Source organism: Anser brachyrhynchus (genome assembly GCF_964034855.1).
Source record: "Anser brachyrhynchus genome assembly, contig: SCAFFOLD_108, whole genome shotgun sequence".
NCBI lineage: Eukaryota > Metazoa > Chordata > Aves > Anseriformes > Anatidae > Anser > Anser brachyrhynchus.
This window is the reverse complement of record NW_027664112.1, coordinates 411,360-429,655: the sequence shown is the minus strand read 5'-3', so window position 1 is coordinate 429,655 and position 18,296 is coordinate 411,360. Positions and strand designations below refer to the sequence as shown.

General features: G+C 47.4%; 1 long non-coding RNA gene across 1 annotated transcript in view; it reads right to left on the bottom strand.

The window, feature by feature from the left end:
• Window positions 1–18,296, bottom strand: part of LOC308186292 — a 120,535-nt gene that overhangs the window by 78,480 nt on the left and 23,759 nt on the right. Inside the window, exon 2 of the long non-coding RNA XR_013944008.1 lies at window positions 3,847–4,095. This is a non-coding gene — a long non-coding RNA (uncharacterized lncRNA). The remainder of the gene's footprint in view (window positions 1–3,846; window positions 4,096–18,296) is intronic.

Below are 18,296 nucleotides of genomic sequence, written 5' to 3'. Positions count from 1 at the left end.
GATAGTATTCCTGTCCATGAGGTGGATAGGGTTGGGTGGGTTAGTTGTAGGGTTGGCAGGTGCAGGGTGCCAATTTTCACGTATAGGTGTATGATTGTGATTAGCAGGGGTAGAGAGCTTACTGGCGTGTAGAATAGCAGGTAGATGCCAGCGCTTAGGCGTTCTGGTTGGTTCCCCCATCGGGTGATTAAGATTAGGGTGGGAATGAGGGTTGCTTCAAATGAGATGTAAAATAGTGCTAGTTCTGTGGTGGAAAAGGCTAGTAGGATGAATGGCTGGACTGCGACTAAGGTTGAGATAAAGATTTGTTTGCGTTGTAGGGGTTCTTGTTGCAGGTGGTTTTGGCTTGCTATGATTATGAGTGGGAGTAGTCAGCAGGATAGTACTAGGAGGGGGGATGAGATTTGGTCAATTCCTGTTCAGTTGGATAAAAATTTGTAGGGGTAGTAGGTTGGGATTAATCACTGTAGGCTTAGGGCAGCGATTAGGAGGCTGTATAAGGTGGTGTTAGTCCATAGAAATTTTGGTGGAGACAGCAGGGCTGTTGGAAGAAGTATGATTGTGGGTAGGATGATTTTTAGCATTGCAGGAGGTTTAGGTTGTGTAGATGGTCGGAGCCATGTGTGCGGGTGGAGGCTACTAGGATGGCCAGGCCTGTGCCCGCCTCACACGCTGAGAAGGTTAGCATGAGAATTGGTACCATGGTGAATGAGGAGACTTGGTTTTCGATGGATCATATTGATAGGCCTACGAATATCGATAATATTATGCTTTCAAGGCATAGTAGGGCGGATACTAGGTGGGTTCGGTGGAAGGCTAGTCCTAGTCCGCTGAAAATGAAGGCTGAGTAGAAGCTTAAATGTAGGGGCGACATAAGAAAGTTACAGGGTTGGCTGTAATCTGCTGGGTCGAAACCAGCTATCTTTTTGGTTAGACTAACTTTCTGTTATTCTGCTCATTCTAGGCCCCCTTGAATTCACTCGTAGGCCAGTCCGAGTGTTAGGAGAAGGAGGATCACTACAGTTCAGGTGAGGGTCATTAGGGGGGATTGGAGTTGGACGGCTCATGGCAGGGGGAGTAGGAGGGCGATTTCTAGGTCGAATAGGACGAACAGGATGGCTACTGAGGAAGAATCGGACTGAGAATGGTAATCGAGCAGATCCAAGTGGGTCGAATCCACATTCGTACGGTGAGAGTTTCTCTGAGTCGGGGTTTATTTGGGCGAGTCAGAAGTTTAATGCGGTTAGGGCGGCGCTTAGGATTGATGATAGGGCGAATATGAACATGAGTGCGTTCATTGCTCTCCTCTGGGTTTATACCAGATTCTAGAGATTGGAAGTCAATTGTAATTAATATACTAGAAGAGCAAGATCCTCATCAGTAGATGGTTATGTAGAGGAATAGTCAGATGACGTCTACGAAGTGTCAGTATCAGGCTGCTGCCTCGAATCCGAAGTGGTGGTCTGATGTAAAGTGGAACTTGATCAGTCGGAAGAGGCAGACGGTCAGGAAGGAGGATCCGATGATTACGTGGAGTCCGTGGAATCCAGTGGCAACGAAGAAGGTAGATCCGTAGACGCTATCGGCGATTGAGAATGGGGCTTCGTGGTATTCTATTGCTTGTAGGGCTGTGAAGTAGAATCCCAGGAGGATCGTTAGGGTTAGGGCGTGGATGGCGTGTTTTCGGTTTCCTTCTGTGATGCTGTGATGGGCTCACGTTACGGTAATGCCTGAGGCTAGTAGGATGGCTGTGTTTAGTAGGGGGACTTCTATCGGGTTGAGTGGTTTAATTCCTGTTGGGGGTCATTGGCCTCCTAGTTCTGGGGTTGGGGCCAGGCTCGAGTGGAAGAACGCTCAGAAGAACCCTAAGAAGAAGAATGCTTCGGATGTGATGAAAAGGATTATGCCGTATCGTAGGCCTTTTTGGACTGTGGGAGTGTGATGGCCTTGGAAGGTGCTTTCTCGTACAATGTCTCGTCATCATTGGAGTATTACTAGGAGTATTGAGATGAGGCCTAGGGTTAGTAGTATGGATGAGTTGTAGTGGAATCACATGATTAATCCTGAGGTTGTGAGTAGGGCGGCGGCTGCCCCGAAGATTGGTCAAGGGCTTGGGTCAACTATGTGGTATGAGTGTGCTTGGTGTGCCATTAGATGTTTTCTTGTAAGTATAGGCTTAGAAGGAGCACGAAGACGTAGGCCTGGATTATGGCTACTGCTACTTCTAGGATGGTTAGGAGTAGTAGGATGATTATTGTTAGGATGGATACTGCAGGAAGGGTGGGTATTAATGCAATGGAGGCTGTAGAGATGAGTTGGATGAGTAAGTGTCCTGCTGTAAGGTTGGCTGTAAGGCGGACTCCGAGGGCTAGGGGGCGGATTAGTAGGCTGGTTGTTTCGATCAGGATTAGTGCGGGGATTAGGGGTGTAGGGGTACCTTCGGGTAATAGGTGGGCTAAAGAGGCTGATGGTTGGTTTCGTAGGCCTGTTAGTAGTGTGGCGAGCCATAGTGGGAAGGCTAGGGCTATGTTCATAGATAGTTGGGTGGTTGGGGTGAATGTATATGGAAGGAGGCCTAGAAGGTTGATTGTAAGAAGTATGATTATTAGGGATGTAAATATTATGGCTCATTTGTGGCCATTTTTGTTGAGTGGGACTATTAGTTGTTTTGTGATTAGGTGAAGGAGTCATGTTTGGATAGTAGAAAGGCGGTTGTTGATTCATCGGTTGTTTGGGGACGGGAATAGTAGGGCTGGGAAGAGTAGGGATAGTAGGATTAAGGGGATGCCGAATAGATTGGGGCTGGAAAATTGGTCAAAGAAGCTTAGGTTCATGGTCAGGATCATGGTGTGGGTTTGGTAGTGAGGGAGGTCTTATTTGATGGGGGGTTGGTTGTGGTGAAGGCTAGTAGTTTTGGTTGGATGAGGAGTGCTAGGGTTAATCAGGTTATAATTATGATTGAAAATCATGGTGCGGGGTTAAGCTGTGGCATATCATTAAGGAGGGGGAAGTCCCTCTTTGGCTAGCTTAAAAGGCTAGTGCTGTTGCATAGCTTCTTAATGATTAGGATGATGATAGAAGGGACGATCAGGCCTCGAAATGTGGGAGTGGGGTTGATTCTACTACAATGGGTATGTAGCTGTGATTAGCCCCGCAAATTTCTGAGCATTGTCCGTAAAAAATCCCAGGCCGGGTGGTAATGAATGAAGTTTGGTTTAGTCGGCCTGGGATTGCGTCTGTTTTAACTCCGAGCGTTGGGACTGCTCAGGAGTGGAGTACGTCTCCTGCAGTAATGATCACGCGGATGGGGGATTCTATTGGGATAACTACGCGGTGGTCAACTTCTAGCAGTCGGAAGTGGCCGTTGGGTAAGTCTGGGGTGGGCACTATGTAGGAGTCGAATGATAGGTCTTTGAAGTCTGTGTATTCGTAGCTTCAGTATCATTGGTGGCCGATGGCTTTTAGGGTGAGGTCTGGTTCGTCGATTTCGTCCATTATGTAGAGGATTTGTAGGGATGGGAGGGCGAGGAGTACCAGGACGATAGCAGGTAGGATTGTCCAGATCAGCTCTACTTCTTGGGCGTCTACAGCATTGGACGAGAGTTTTTCTGTTAGTATGTGGGCTAAAAGGTAGAGAACTAGGCTGCAGATAGCTAGGGCAACGATTAGGGCGTGGTCGTGGAATTCAACGAGTTCTTCTATGATGGGTGATGAGGCGTCTTGGAATCCTAGTTGGGAGTGGTTGGCCACATGAGATGTACAGGATTTTTACCTGTGATTTAGTCTTGACAAGGCTATGTAATTGGTTTACTAACGTCTCATAAGAAAGAAGCATGAGCGGTTAACCTCCTGGGAGACCCAGAAAACTTCACCCCAGCAAACCCGCTAGTAACCCCACCACACATCAAGCCAGAATGATACTTCCTATTCGCCTACGCCATCCTACGTTCAATCCCAAATAAACTAGGAGGCGTATTAGCACTGGCCACCTCCGTACTGATCCTATTCCTAATCCCATTCCTGCACAAATCAAAACAACGAGCAATAACATTCCGACCACTCTCCCAGCTCCTATTCTGAGTACTAGTCGCCGACCTCCTCGTCCTAACATGAGTAGGAAGCCAACCCGTCGAACACCCATTCATCATCATCGGCCAACTCGCTTCAATCGCCTACTTCACTATCCTCCTATTTCTCCTCCCCGCCGCAAGCGCCCTAGAAAACAAAATACTCAACTGCTAAATACTCTAATAGTTTATAAAAACATTGGTCTTGTAAACCAAAGATTGAAGACTTACCACTTCTTAGAGTACCCCAAACTCAGAAAAAAAGGACTCAAACCTTTATCTCCAGCTCCCAAAGCTGGCATTTTCAATAAACTATTCTCTGACCCTAACCCCGCCACTACTCACTGGGTTTACCCTACACCAAACATGAGCAAAAGCCCACTTCGGGGTAATATTTACAGGAGTAAACCTAACGTTCTTCCCCCAGCACTTCCTAGGCCTAGCAGGAATACCCCGACGATACTCGGACTATCCCGACGCCTACACACTATGAAACACCATTTCCTCCATCGGCTCCCTAATCTCAATAGTAGCCGTAATCATACTAATATTCATCATCTGAGAAGCCTTTCCGGCCAAACGAAAAGTCCTACAACCAGAACTAACTACCACAAACGTTGAATGAATCCACGGCTGCCCTCCCCCATACCATACTTTCGAGGAACCGGCCTTCGTCCAAGTACAAGAAAGGAAGGAATCGAACCCTCACATGCTGGTTTCAAGCCAACTGCATTAACCGCTCATGCTTCTTTCTTATGAGATGTTAGTAAACCAATTACATAGCCTTGTCAAGACTAAATCACAGGTAAAAATCCTGTACATCTCATGTGGCCAACCACTCCCAACTAGGATTCCAAGACGCCTCATCACCCATCATAGAAGAACTCGTTGAATTCCACGACCACGCCCTAATCGTTGCCCTAGCTATCTGCAGCCTAGTTCTCTACCTTTTAGCCCACATACTAACAGAAAAACTCTCGTCCAATGCTGTAGACGCCCAAGAAGTAGAGCTGATCTGGACAATCCTACCTGCTATCGTCCTGGTACTCCTCGCCCTCCCATCCCTACAAATCCTCTACATAATGGACGAAATCGACGAACCAGACCTCACCCTAAAAGCCATCGGCCACCAATGATACTGAAGCTACGAATACACAGACTTCAAAGACCTATCATTCGACTCCTACATAGTGCCCACCCCAGACTTACCCAACGGCCACTTCCGACTGCTAGAAGTTGACCACCGCGTAGTTATCCCAATAGAATCCCCCATCCGCGTAATCATTACTGCAGGAGACGTACTCCACTCCTGAGCAGTCCCAACGCTCGGAGTTAAAACAGACGCAATCCCAGGCCGACTAAACCAAACTTCATTCATTACCACCCGGCCTGGGATTTTTTACGGACAATGCTCAGAAATTTGCGGGGCTAATCACAGCTACATACCCATTGTAGTAGAATCAACCCCACTCCCACATTTCGAGGCCTGATCGTCCCTTCTATCATCATCCTAATCATTAAGAAGCTATGCAACAGCACTAGCCTTTTAAGCTAGCCAAAGAGGGACTTCCCCCTCCTTAATGATATGCCACAGCTTAACCCCGCACCATGATTTTCAATCATAATTATAACCTGATTAACCCTAGCACTCCTCATCCAACCAAAACTACTAGCCTTCACCACAACCAACCCCCCATCAAATAAGACCTCCCTCACTACCAAACCCACACCATGATCCTGACCATGAACCTAAGCTTCTTTGACCAATTTTCCAGCCCCAATCTATTCGGCATCCCCTTAATCCTACTATCCCTACTCTTCCCAGCCCTACTATTCCCGTCCCCAAACAACCGATGAATCAACAACCGCCTTTCTACTATCCAAACATGACTCCTTCACCTAATCACAAAACAACTAATAGTCCCACTCAACAAAAATGGCCACAAATGAGCCATAATATTTACATCCCTAATAATCATACTTCTTACAATCAACCTTCTAGGCCTCCTTCCATATACATTCACCCCAACCACCCAACTATCTATGAACATAGCCCTAGCCTTCCCACTATGGCTCGCCACACTACTAACAGGCCTACGAAACCAACCATCAGCCTCTTTAGCCCACCTATTACCCGAAGGTACCCCTACACCCCTAATCCCCGCACTAATCCTGATCGAAACAACCAGCCTACTAATCCGCCCCCTAGCCCTCGGAGTCCGCCTTACAGCCAACCTTACAGCAGGACACTTACTCATCCAACTCATCTCTACAGCCTCCATTGCATTAATACCCACCCTTCCTGCAGTATCCATCCTAACAATAATCATCCTACTACTCCTAACCATCCTAGAAGTAGCAGTAGCCATAATCCAGGCCTACGTCTTCGTGCTCCTTCTAAGCCTATACTTACAAGAAAACATCTAATGGCACACCAAGCACACTCATACCACATAGTTGACCCAAGCCCTTGACCAATCTTCGGGGCAGCCGCCGCCCTACTCACAACCTCAGGATTAATCATGTGATTCCACTACAACTCATCCATACTACTAACCCTAGGCCTCATCTCAATACTCCTAGTAATACTCCAATGATGACGAGACATTGTACGAGAAAGCACCTTCCAAGGCCATCACACTCCCACAGTCCAAAAAGGCCTACGATACGGCATAATCCTTTTCATCACATCCGAAGCATTCTTCTTCTTAGGGTTCTTCTGAGCGTTCTTCCACTCGAGCCTGGCCCCAACCCCAGAACTAGGAGGCCAATGACCCCCAACAGGAATTAAACCACTCAACCCGATAGAAGTCCCCCTACTAAACACAGCCATCCTACTAGCCTCAGGCGTTACCGTAACGTGAGCCCATCACAGCATCACAGAAGGAAACCGAAAACACGCCATCCACGCCCTAACCCTAACGATCCTCCTGGGATTCTACTTCACAGCCCTACAAGCAATAGAATACCACGAAGCCCCATTCTCAATCGCCGATAGCGTCTACGGATCTACCTTCTTCGTTGCCACTGGATTCCACGGACTCCACGTAATCATCGGATCCTCCTTCCTGACCGTCTGCCTCTTCCGACTGATCAAGTTCCACTTTACATCAGACCACCACTTCGGATTCGAGGCAGCAGCCTGATACTGACACTTCGTAGACGTCATCTGACTATTCCTCTACATAACCATCTACTGATGAGGATCTTGCTCTTCTAGTATATTAATTACAATTGACTTCCAATCTCTAGAATCTGGTATAAACCCAGAGGAGAGCAATGAACGCACTCATGTTCATATTCGCCCTATCATCAATCCTAAGCGCCGCCCTAACCGCATTAAACTTCTGACTCGCCCAAATAAACCCCGACTCAGAGAAACTCTCACCGTACGAATGTGGATTCGACCCACTTGGATCTGCTCGATTACCATTCTCAGTCCGATTCTTCCTCAGTAGCCATCCTGTTCGTCCTATTCGACCTAGAAATCGCCCTCCTACTCCCCCTGCCATGAGCCGTCCAACTCCAATCCCCCCTAATGACCCTCACCTGAACTGTAGTGATCCTCCTTCTCCTAACACTCGGACTGGCCTACGAGTGAATTCAAGGGGGCCTAGAATGAGCAGAATAACAGAAAGTTAGTCTAACCAAAAAGATAGCTGGTTTCGACCCAGCAGATTACAGCCAACCCTGTAACTTTCTTATGTCGCCCCTACATTTAAGCTTCTACTCAGCCTTCATTTTCAGCGGACTAGGACTAGCCTTCCACCGAACCCACCTAGTATCCGCCCTACTATGCCTTGAAAGCATAATATTATCGATATTCGTAGGCCTATCAATATGATCCATCGAAAACCAAGTCTCCTCATTCACCATGGTACCAATTCTCATGCTAACCTTCTCAGCGTGTGAGGCGGGCACAGGCCTGGCCATCCTAGTAGCCTCCACCCGCACACATGGCTCCGACCATCTACACAACCTAAACCTCCTGCAATGCTAAAAATCATCCTACCCACAATCATACTTCTTCCAACAGCCCTGCTGTCTCCACCAAAATTTCTATGGACTAACACCACCTTATACAGCCTCCTAATCGCTGCCCTAAGCCTACAGTGATTAATCCCAACCTACTACCCCTACAAATTTTTATCCAACTGAACAGGAATTGACCAAATCTCATCCCCCCTCCTAGTACTATCCTGCTGACTACTCCCACTCATAATCATAGCAAGCCAAAACCACCTGCAACAAGAACCCCTACAACGCAAACGAATCTTTATCTCAACCTTAGTCGCAGTCCAGCCATTCATCCTACTAGCCTTTTCCACCACAGAACTAGCACTATTTTACATCTCATTTGAAGCAACCCTCATTCCCACCCTAATCTTAATCACCCGATGGGGGAACCAACCAGAACGCCTAAGCGCTGGCATCTACCTGCTATTCTACACGCCAGTAAGCTCTCTACCCCTGCTAATCACAATCATACACCTATACGTGAAAATTGGCACCCTGCACCTGCCAACCCTACAACTAACCCACCCAACCCTATCCACCTCATGGACAGGAATACTATCAGGTCTAGCACTGCTCATAGCATTCATAGTAAAAGCCCCACTATACGGCCTACACCTCTGACTGCCAAAAGCCCACGTAGAAGCACCCATCGCAGGCTCAATACTCCTCGCCGCCCTACTACTAAAGCTAGGAGGATACGGAATTATACGAGTCACTCTATTTATGGGCCCACTGTCCAACCTCCTGCACTACCCCTTCCTAACCCTGGCCCTATGAGGCGCCCTAATGACTAGCTCAATCTGCCTACGACAGACAGACCTAAAATCACTAATCGCTTATTCATCCGTTAGCCACATAGGCCTAGTTATCGCCGCAGGAATAATCCAAACCCACTGATCATTCTCAGGGGCAATGATCCTAATAATTTCCCATGGACTAACTTCCTCCATACTATTCTGCCTAGCCAACACAAACTATGAACGTACGCACAGCCGAATTCTACTACTCACACGAGGCCTACAACCTCTCCTACCACTCATAGCTACCTGATGATTGCTGGCCAATCTAACAAACATAGCCTTACCCCCAACAACAAACCTCATAGCAGAGCTAACCATTATAATCACCTTATTCAACTGATCTGCCTTCACGATCATCCTAACAGGAATCGCAACCCTACTAACCGCCTCCTACACCTTATTCATACTACTAATGACCCAACGAGGCTCAATCCCCTCCCACATCACATCTATGCAAAACTCAACCACGCGAGAACACCTGCTCATAACACTCCACATTATCCCAATATTCCTCCTAATCCTCAAACCCGAACTGATCTCCGGAATCCCCTCATGCAAGTATAGTTTAAACCAAACATTAGACTGTGATTCTAAGAATAGAAGTTCAAACCTTCTTACCTGCCGAGGGGAGGGTTTAACCAACAAGAGCTGCTAACTCTTACATCTGAGCCTAAAACCTCAGCCCCCTTACTTTTAAAGGATAACAGCAATCCACTGGTCTTAGGAACCACCCATCTTGGTGCAAATCCAAGTAAAAGGAGTGAACCCCACACTACTAATCAACTCCCTCACACTACTCACGCTGACAATCCTCCTAACCCCAATCATCCTGCCATTTCTATTTAAAAACTTTAAAAACACCCCACAAGCCACCACCCGCGCTGTTAAAACCGCATTCCTAATTAGCCTAGCCCCTACAACCGCATTCATCTACTCGGGAGTAGAATCTGTCACCTGCCACTGGGAGTGAAAATTCATTATAAACTTTAAAATCCCCCTGAGCCTAAAAATAGACCAATACTCAATAACATTTCTTCCAATCGCCCTATTTGTAACATGATCAATCCTACAATTCGCCATATGATACATGGCCTCAGAGCCATACGTAACAAAATTTTTCACCTACCTACTGACATTCCTAGTCGCCATACTCCTCCTAACAACCGCAAACAACATATTCCTCCTATTCGTAGGCTGGGAAGGAGTACGAATCATGTCCTTCCTTCTCATCGGCTGATGACAAGGCCGAGCAGATGCCAACACCGCCGCCCTACGAGCCGTAATCTACAACCGAATCGGAGACATCGGACTGATCCTGAGCATAGCATGACTAGCTTCAACATTCAACACCTGAGAGATCCAACAAGCCGTACACCCCCACCAAACCCCAATCCTCCCCCTCATAGGATTAATCCTCGCAGCCGCAGGAAAATCCGCCCAATTTGGACTCCACCCATGACTGCCCGCAGCAATAGAAGGCCCCACCCCAGTATCAGCCCTACTGCACTCCAGTACCATAGTAGTAGCCGGAATCTTCCTGCTCATCCGCATGCACCCCCTGCTAGCCACCAACCAGACAGCCCTAACTGCCTGCCTATGCCTAGGTGCTCTATCAACCCTATTCGCTGCCACATGCGCCCTAACCCAAAATGACATCAAAAAAATCATTGCTTTCTCAACATCCAGCCAACTAGGACTAATAATAGTCACTATCGGACTAAACCTCCCACAACTAGCCTTCCTACACATCTCAACCCATGCCTTCTTTAAAGCCATACTATTCCTATGCTCAGGGTCTATCATCCACAACCTAAACGGAGAACAAGATATCCGAAAGATAGGAGGCCTACAGAAAATACTCCCAGTCACTACTTCCTGCCTAACCATCGGAAACCTGGCGCTGATAGGAACCCCATTCCTAGCCGGATTCTACTCAAAAGACCTCATCATCGAAAGCTTAAACACATCATACCTAAATACTTGAGCCCTACTCCTAACCCTTATAGCCACAGCATTCACCGCAACCTACAGCATCCGCATAACCATCCTAGTCCAAGCTGGACAAACCCGAATCCCCCCAATAGTATCAATAAACGAAAACAACCCACTAATCACCGCCCCCCTAACCCGACTCGCCCTAGGCAGCATTACAGCAGGAATAATCATTACCTCTTTCATCACACCAACCAAAACCCCCCCAATAACCATACCCCTTATCACCAAAACCGCTGCCATCCTCATAACAATCCTAGGAATCATCCTAGGCCCCTCATGTACAGGGCCACACCCCTCTAACGGCGCAAGCTTACATAGAAACATTATTAACAGACCTAGACAGATACAAAAACCCCTACAAGACCACGTATTAACTAACCCTGTTAACCCGACTCAGGAGCGCCTATAAGAGCGATTAAAATCTGTGAAAGGAACTCGGCAAATTAATAAGGCCCGACTGTTTACCAAAAACATAGCCTTCAGCAAATTAAACAAGTATTGAAGGTGATGCCTGCCCGGTGACTTAGGTTTAACGGCCGCGGTATCCTAACCGTGCAAAGATAGCGCAATCAATTGTCCCATAAATCGAGACTTGTATGAATGGCTAAACGAGGTCTTAACTGTCTCTCACAGATAATCAGTGAAATTGATCTCCCCGTGCAAAAGCGGGGATGTGAACATAAGACGAGAAGACCCTGTGGAACTTAAAAATCAACGACCACCGCGAATCCTCAATCAACCCCACTGGGGCCACTACCATCGCAGAGCCTGGTCGATATTTTTCGGTTGGGGCGACCTTGGAGGAGAACAAATCCTCCAAAAACAAGACCATACCTCTTTACCTAGAGCTACCCCTCAAAGTGCTAACAGTGACCAGACCCAATATAATTGATTAATGGACCAAGCTACCCCAGGGATAACAGCGCAATCCCCCTCAAGAGCCCATATCGACAGGGGGGTTTACGACCTCGATGTTGGATCAGGACATCCTAATGGTGCAGCCGCTATTAAGGGTTCGTTTGTTCAACGATTAACAGTCCTACGTGATCTGAGTTCAGACCGGAACAATCCAGGTCGGTTTCTATCTATGACACACTCTCCCCAGTACGAAAGGACCGGGAAAGTGGGGCCAATACCACAAGCACGCCCCCCCCCCCGCTCTAAGCAGTGAAACCAACTAAACCGTGAAGAGGGCCTTCCCCCACCACTTTCAATCCTAGAAAAGGACCAGCTAGAGTGGCAGAGCCCGGCAAGTGCAGAAGGCTTAAGCCCTTTTCCCAGAGGTTCAAATCCTCTCCCTAGCTTCACCCATGATTCAAATAACAACACTAAGCTGCCTCGTTATATCCCTCCTATACATCATCCCAATCCTGATTGCCGTAGCCTTCCTAACCCTAGTAGAACGGAAAATCCTAAGCTACATACAATCCCGCAAAGGCCCTAACGTTGTCGGGCCTTTTGGCCTACTTCAACCATTTGCGGACGGACTGAAACTATTTACCAAAGAGCCCATCCGACCCTCTACCTCTTCCCCACTTCTATTCATTCTGATACCAATAGTAGCCCTTGTCCTAGCCCTCACCACTTGAGCACCACTACCACTCCCATTTCCCCTAGCAGATCTAAACCTCGGAGTTCTCTTCCTAATAGCCATGTCAAGCCTAGCCGTCTACTCAGTCCTATGATCAGGCTGAGCCTCGAACTCAAAATACGCACTAATCGGAGCCCTACGGGCAGTAGCACAGACCATTTCATACGAAGTGACACTGGCCATAATCCTGCTATCAATAATCATACTAAGCGGAAGCTACACACTCAGCTCCTTTGCCGTCGCACAGGAGCCTCTATACTTCATTTTCTCCTCATGACCCCTAGCAATAATATGATACGTATCCACCCTAGCAGAGACAAACCGAGCTCCTTTTGACCTCACAGAGGGCGAATCTGAGCTAGTCTCAGGGTTTAACGTTGAATACGCCGCAGGACCCTTCGCCTTATTCTTCCTAGCTGAATATGCGAACATTATACTAATAAATACACTTACAGCCATCATATTCCTAAACCCAAGCGCCCTAGGGCCACCCACAGAACTATTCCCCGTCATCCTAGCCACAAAAGTCCTCCTACTATCTTCTGGTTTCTTATGGGTCCGAGCTTCATACCCACGATTCCGATATGACCAACTAATGCACCTACTATGAAAAAACTTCCTACCCCTCACACTAGCTCTGTGCCTCTGACACATCAGCATACCTATCTGCTATGCAGGCCTACCTCCTTACATAAGGAAATGTGCCTGAACTACAAAGGGTCACTATGATAAAGTGAACATAGAGGTATAACAGCCCTCTCATTTCCTGTTGACCTTAGAAAAGTAGGAATTGAACCCACACAAGAGAAATCAAAATTCTCCATACTTCCCTTATATTATTTTCTAGTAGAGTCAGCTAATCAAGCTATCGGGCCCATACCCCGAAAATGATGGTTTAACCCCCTCCTCTACTAATGAACCCTTACGCGACCCCAATCATAACCTTCAGCCTCATCTTGGGCACCACAATCACAATTTCCAGCAACCACTGAGTTCTGGCCTGGACAGGACTGGAGATCAACGCACTAGCCATCATTCCCCTAATTGCCAAATCCCACCACCCACGAGCAGTAGAAGCCGCAACGAAATACTTCCTAACCCAAGCAGCTGCTTCCGCCCTGGTCCTATTCTCTAGCATAACCAATGCCTGAGTCACCGGCCAATGAGACATCACACAAATAAACCACCCAACCTCCTGTCTACTACTGACAGCAGCAATCGCTATTAAACTGGGCCTAGTGCCATTTCACTTCTGATTCCCAGAAGTACTACAAGGATCGCCACTAATAACAGCCCTGCTACTCTCGACCCTCATAAAATTCCCCCCACTAACCCTGCTCCTACTAACATCCAAATCCCTCGACCCAGCTCTACTCACCGCCATGGCCCTAGCCTCAACAGCACTAGGAGGCTGAATAGGACTGAACCAAACACAAACACGCAAAATCCTAGCCTTCTCGTCCATCTCCCACTTAGGCTGAATCGCCATCATCCTAGTTTACAGCCCCAAATTGGCCTTACTTACCTTCTACCTATACACAATCATAACATCAGCCGTATTCCTAGCCCTTAACAAAATCAAAGCCCTTAACCTATCCATGATCACAACCTCATGAACAAAAACCCCAGTGCTAAACGCCACCCTAATACTAGTACTTTTATCCCTAGCAGGCCTCCCCCCATTAACAGGCTTTATACCAAAGTGACTTATCATCCAAGAACTAACTAAACAGGAAATAACACCAGCAGCCATGGCAATTGCCATGCTATCACTGCTCAGCCTCTTCTTCTACCTACGCCTCGCATACCACTCAACAATTACCCTTCCCCCCAACTCCTCTAACCACATAAAACAATGATACACTAGCAAAGCCCCAAGCACACCTACTGCGGTCCTTGCCTCACTATCAATCCTCTTACTTCCCCTGTCCCCAATAATACATGCCATTGTCTAGAAACTTAGGATAACACCCCAAACCGAAGGCCTTCAAAGCCTTAAATAAGAGTTAAACCCTCTTAGTTTCTGCACATTAAGACTTACAGAATATTAACCTGTATCTTCTGAATGCAAGTCAGACGCTTTAATTAAGCTAAAGCCTCCCTAGACAGATGGGCTTCGATCCCACAAAACTCTAGTTAACAGCTAAATGCCTAAACCAATTGGCTTCTGCCTACAAAGACCCTGACGCACCCTAGTGCGCATCGATGAGCTTGCAACTCAACATGAATTTCACTACAGAGCCGATAAGAAGAGGAATTAAACCTCTGTAAAAAGGACTACAGCCTAACGCTTCAACACTCAGCCATCTTACCCGTCACCTTCATCAACCGATGACTATTTTCCACTAACCATAAGGATATTGGCACCCTGTACCTCATCTTCGGGGCATGAGCAGGAATAGTCGGCACCGCACTCAGCCTATTAATCCGCGCAGAACTAGGACAACCAGGAACTCTCCTAGGCGACGACCAAATTTACAATGTAATCGTTATCGCTCACGCCTTTGTAATAAGCTTCTTTATAGTCATACCCATCATGATCGGAGGATTCGGCAACTGATTAGTCCCCCTCATAATCGGTGCCCCCGACATAGCATTCCCGCGAATAAACAACATAAGCTTTTGACTCCTCCCCCCATCATTCCTCCTCCTACTAGCCTCATCCACTGTAGAAGCTGGCGCCGGCACAGGCTGAACTGTCTACCCTCCCCTAGCAGGTAACCTTGCCCACGCCGGAGCTTCAGTAGACCTGGCTATCTTCTCACTCCACTTAGCCGGTATCTCCTCCATCCTTGGGGCCATCAACTTTATCACCACAGCCATCAACATAAAACCCCCCGCACTCTCACAATACCAAACCCCACTATTTGTCTGATCCGTACTAATTACCGCCATCCTACTCCTTCTATCACTCCCCGTACTCGCCGCCGGTATTACAATATTACTAACTGATCGAAACCTAAACACCACATTCTTCGACCCCGCTGGAGGAGGAGACCCAATCCTGTACCAACACCTATTCTGATTCTTCGGACACCCAGAAGTCTATATTCTGATCCTACCGGGGTTCGGAATCATCTCACACGTAGTCACGTACTACTCAGGCAAAAAGGAGCCCTTCGGCTACATGGGAATAGTCTGAGCCATACTATCCATCGGCTTCCTAGGATTCATCGTCTGAGCTCACCACATGTTTACAGTAGGAATAGACGTTGATACCCGAGCCTACTTTACATCAGCCACTATAATCATTGCCATCCCTACCGGAATCAAAGTATTTAGCTGACTAGCCACCCTGCACGGAGGAACAATCAAATGAGACCCCCCCCAATACTATGAGCTCTAGGATTTATCTTCCTATTTACCATCGGAGGATTAACAGGAATCGTTCTTGCAAACTCTTCCCTAGACATCGCCCTGCACGACACGTACTACGTAGTTGCCCACTTCCACTACGTCCTATCCATAGGCGCCGTCTTTGCCATTCTAGCAGGATTTACTCACTGATTCCCACTACTCACTGGGTTTACCCTACACCAAACATGAGCAAAAGCCCACTTCGGGGTAATATTTACAGGAGTAAACCTAACGTTCTTCCCCCAGCACTTCCTAGGCCTAGCAGGAATACCCCGACGATACTCGGACTATCCCGACGCCTACACACTATGAAACACCATTTCCTCCATCGGCTCCCTAATCTCAATAGTAGCCGTAATCATACTAATATTCATCATCTGAGAAGCCTTTCCGGCCAAACGAAAAGTCCTACAACCAGAACTAACTACCACAAACGTTGAATGAATCCACGGCTGCCCTCCCCCATACCATACTTTCGAGGAACCGGCCTTCGTCCAAGTACAAGAAAGGAAGGAATCGAACCCTCACATGCTGGTTTCAAGCCAACTGCATTAACCGCTCATGCTTCTTTCTTATGAGATGTTAGTAAACCAATTACATAGCCTTGTCAAGACTAAATCACAGGTAAAAATCCTGTACATCTCATGTGGCCAACCACTCCCAACTAGGATTCCAAGACGCCTCATCACCCATCATAGAAGAACTCGTTGAATTCCACGACCACGCCCTAATCGTTGCCCTAGCTATCTGCAGCCTAGTTCTCTACCTTTTAGCCCACATACTAACAGAAAAACTCTCGTCCAATGCTGTAGACGCCCAAGAAGTAGAGCTGATCTGGACAATCCTACCTGCTATCGTCCTGGTACTCCTCGCCCTCCCATCCCTACAAATCCTCTACATAATGGACAAAATCGATGAACCAGACCTCACCCTAAAAGCCATCGGCCACCAATGATACTGAAGCTACGAATACACAGACTTCAAAGACCTATCATTCGACTCCTACATAGTGCCCACCCCAGACTTACCCAACAGCCACTTCCGACTGCTAGAAGTTGACCACCGCGTAGTTATCCCAATAGAATCCCCCATCCGCGTGATCATTACTGCAGGAGACGTACTCCACTCCTGAGCAGTCCCAACGCTCGGAGTTAAAACAGACGCAATCCCAGGCCGACTAAACCAAACTTCATTCATTACCACCCGGCCTGGGATTTTTTACGGACAATGCTCAGAAATTTGCGGGGCTAATCACAGCTACATACCCATTGTAGTAGAATCAACCCCACTCCCACATTTCGAGGCCTGATCGTCCCTTCTATCATCATCCTAATCATTAAGAAGCTATGCAACAGCACTAGCCTTTTAAGCTAGCCAAAGAGGGACTTCCCCCTCCTTAATGATATGCCACAGCTTAACCCCGCACCATGATTTTCAATCATAATTATAACCTGATTAACCCTAGCACTCCTCATCCAACCAAAACTACTAGCCTTCACCACAACCAACCCCCCATCAAATAAGACCTCCCTCACTACCAAACCCACACCATGATCCTGACCATGAACCTAAGCTTCTTTGACCAATTTTCCAGCCCCAATCTATTCGGCATCCCCTTAATCCTACTATCCCTACTCTTCCCAGCCCTACTATTCCCGTCCCCAAACAACCGATGAATCAACAACCGCCTTTCTACTATCCAAACATGACTCCTTCACCTAATCACAAAACAACTAATAGTCCCACTCAACAAAAATGGCCACAAATGAGCCATAATATTTACATCCCTAATAATCATACTTCTTACAATCAACCTTCTAGGCCTCCTTCCATATACATTCACCCCAACCACCCAACTATCTATGAACATAGCCCTAGCCTTCCCACTATGGCTCGCCACACTACTAACAGGCCTACGAAACCAACCATCAGCCTCTTTAGCCCACCTATTACCCGAAGGTACCCCTACACCCCTAATCCCCGCACTAATCCTGATCGAAACAACCAGCCTACTAATCCGCCCCCTAGCCCTCGGAGTCCGCCTTACAGCCAACCTTACAGCAGGACACTTACTCATCCAACTCATCTCTACAGCCTCCATTGCATTAATACCCACCCTTCCTGCAGTATCCATCCTAACAATAATCATCCTACTACTCCTAACCATCCTAGAAGTAGCAGTAGCCATAATCCAGGCCTACGTCTTCGTGCTCCTTCTAAGCCTATACTTACAAGAAAACATCTAATGGCACACCAAGCACACTCATACCACATAGTTGACCCAAGCCCTTGACCAATCTTCGGGGCAGCCGCCGCCCTACTCACAACCTCAGGATTAATCATGTGATTCCACTACAACTCATCCATACTACTAACCCTAGGCCTCATCTCAATACTCCTAGTAATACTCCAATGATGACGAGACATTGTACGAGAAAGCACCTTCCAAGGCCATCACACTCCCACAGT